Source organism: Pseudophryne corroboree, chromosome 1 (assembly GCF_028390025.1).
Source record: "Pseudophryne corroboree isolate aPseCor3 chromosome 1, aPseCor3.hap2, whole genome shotgun sequence".
In the NCBI taxonomy this organism is placed as follows: Eukaryota; Metazoa; Chordata; class Amphibia; order Anura; family Myobatrachidae; genus Pseudophryne; species Pseudophryne corroboree.
In genome coordinates, this window is record NC_086444.1 from 535,377,676 (window position 1) to 535,380,313 (window position 2,638).

Here is a 2,638-nt window from a genome sequence, read left to right on the forward strand (position 1 = left end):
ATAACTTCATCAGTAAGTTGCCTGCTTCCAGTGTATCTGTAATAAAGAGGGTGTGATTTGTAAGGTGTAGTGACTAGTGGGGAAGTCGGCTACGGAAGAGATACTGGCTGCTGTCAATTAACTTAATTGATTAATGTCACTGAACACACGGAACAGGAGGAGAGGTGCCCCCCTTCAAAGCAGGAGCCCGGCGGCAGCTGACTCCGTTGCCTCCCAGAGTTCTGCCTCTGTATCCTGCCTAGGAATGAGTTGGCATTTGCAAGATGCTGCTACTGGTGCCGCTGCGGGAGGCCATACATCTACCCAGTGGGCTGTTACAGTCATATAGTCCTTAGTATGCCCTGTTCCACTTGTTTACATGTCCGTGGTTAAGTGGACACTGGATACAACCGCATTTTTTATGACACTGGTGACTCTTTTTCTGACGTCTGTGTACATTCTCAGTATCGCCTGCCTAAAGAAGTGGAACCTAGATGGGATTTGATACCGGGGACACACTATCTCCATCAAATCTTTAAGTGACTCTGAACTAATCATGGATACCGGATGCACCTCTAACACCAACAGAGCTGTCAAGGCCTGTTATCCGCTTTGCAAAAGGATGACTGCTGTCATATTTCATCTTCCGCACAAAGGACTGTTGGACAGTCAATTGCTTACTGGAAGTAGTACAGGTGGTCTTCCAACTTCCCCTCTGGGATGACGATCGACTCCCAGCAGCAACAACAGCAGCAGCAGCAGCAACAGCAGGCGTAACACTCAAGGATCCTACGGAGGAATCTCGGTTAGGAGAGGACTCCTCAGTCTTGACAGTGACATGGCCTGCAGGACTACGGACGTTCCTGACTGAGGAGGAAGTTGACGTTGAGGGAGTTGGTGGTGTGGTTTGCAGGAGCTTGGGTACAGGAGGAAGAAGGGATTTAGGTGTCAGTGGACTGCTTACGCTCTTACCCAAAGTTTCTGAATTTGACAATGACTTCTGATGAATACGCAGCATGTGACGTATAAGGGAGGATGTTCCTAGGTATCACAATGGGCTTCTTCGTCCCAAGGACAACAGGTGTCTCCCCGGTGCCTGACTTAAACAAACCACATCACCATCCAAATCCTCATCGTCAACTTCCTCCTCAGCGCCAGCAACACCCATATACTGATCCTGGTGTACTTCAACAGTGACATCTTCAATTTCAATATCAGGAACTGGACTGTGGATGCACCTTCCAGCACTTGCAGGGGGCGTGCAAATGGTGGAAGGAGCCACCTCTTCCCGTCCAGTGTTGGGAAGGTCAGGCATCACAACCGCCGACACACTTGGACTCTCCTTGGGGATTTGTGATAACTTCTCAGAGCACACAGTTCTTTTCTGTGCTCTTTCCAGCTTAACTCTTTTAATTTTTCTAGCGGGAGGATGAGGTCTTCCATCGTCATGTGAAGCTGAACCACTAGCCATGAACATAGGCCAGGGCCTCAGCCGTTCCTTGCCACCCCGTGTCGTAAATGGCATATTGGCAAGTTTACGTTTCTCCTCAGACGATTTAAATTTCTTGTTTTGGGTCTTTTTACTGAACTTTGGCTTTTTGGATTTTACACGCCCTCTACTATCACATTGGGCATCGGCCTTGGCAGACGACGTTGATGGCATTTCATTGTCTATGTCATGGCTAGTGGTAGCAGCTTCAGCACTAGGAGGAAGTGGTTCTTCTTGATCTTTCCCTATTTTCTCCTCAAAATTTTTGTTCTCCATTATTTTGTGGGAGTTATATGAGACAATATGCGTCACAGGAATGACTGGAATTACTGATGACACAGGACACTACCACTGGTCTGATACAGCCCAACAGTTTGTTATAATTGTTATACTGCAGCAGTGGATATATATGGCAGCAGCGTATATCGTCACTGGAATTACTGATGACACAGGACACTACCACTGGTCTGATGCAGCCCAACAGGTTGTTATAATTGTTACACTGCAGCAGTGGATATATAGCAGCAGCGTATATCGTCACTGGAATTACTGATGACACAGGACACTACCACTGGTCTGATGCAGCCCAACAGGTTGTTATAATTGTTATAATGCAGCAGTGGATATATAGCAGCAGCGTATATCGTCACTGGAATTACTGATGTCAAAGACAGAAAAATATCACGCTACACATTGCCATATTTGCACCTCATGCGTGTCCCCGCTGCGAGTGCATGGGCTCTCCCGTGCGTGCGCATACTCGCTGTTGCGTGCACCCACAGGCGCACGATGTGCGCATTTACGGTAAAGTTTATGTGCGTCTAGCGGGCGACTCGTTCGTAACATATTTTAACTATATAATGTATTTAGTAGATTATGGTCCCTTTGATAGAATCTGAAAGTTTAGTTAATGTAGCATGTTCATAGACAAAGAGATCCCTCTTTGTTTGATACGAAGGGTCAGACAGGGGTTACACAGTGGTGTTTAGTATCCATCGGAAGAGTATTTAATTAGCAATATTCCGGTGTTGGTTTGGAGCTGATTAATCGCTCGTGCGAATAGTTATGGACATAAGAAGTTTATGGACATTTGCTATTATTTGCACTTTATTATCCATGCGGCGGGAAACCTAGTTTCCCACCCACCTGAGCAGTTGGAAATAGTCACAG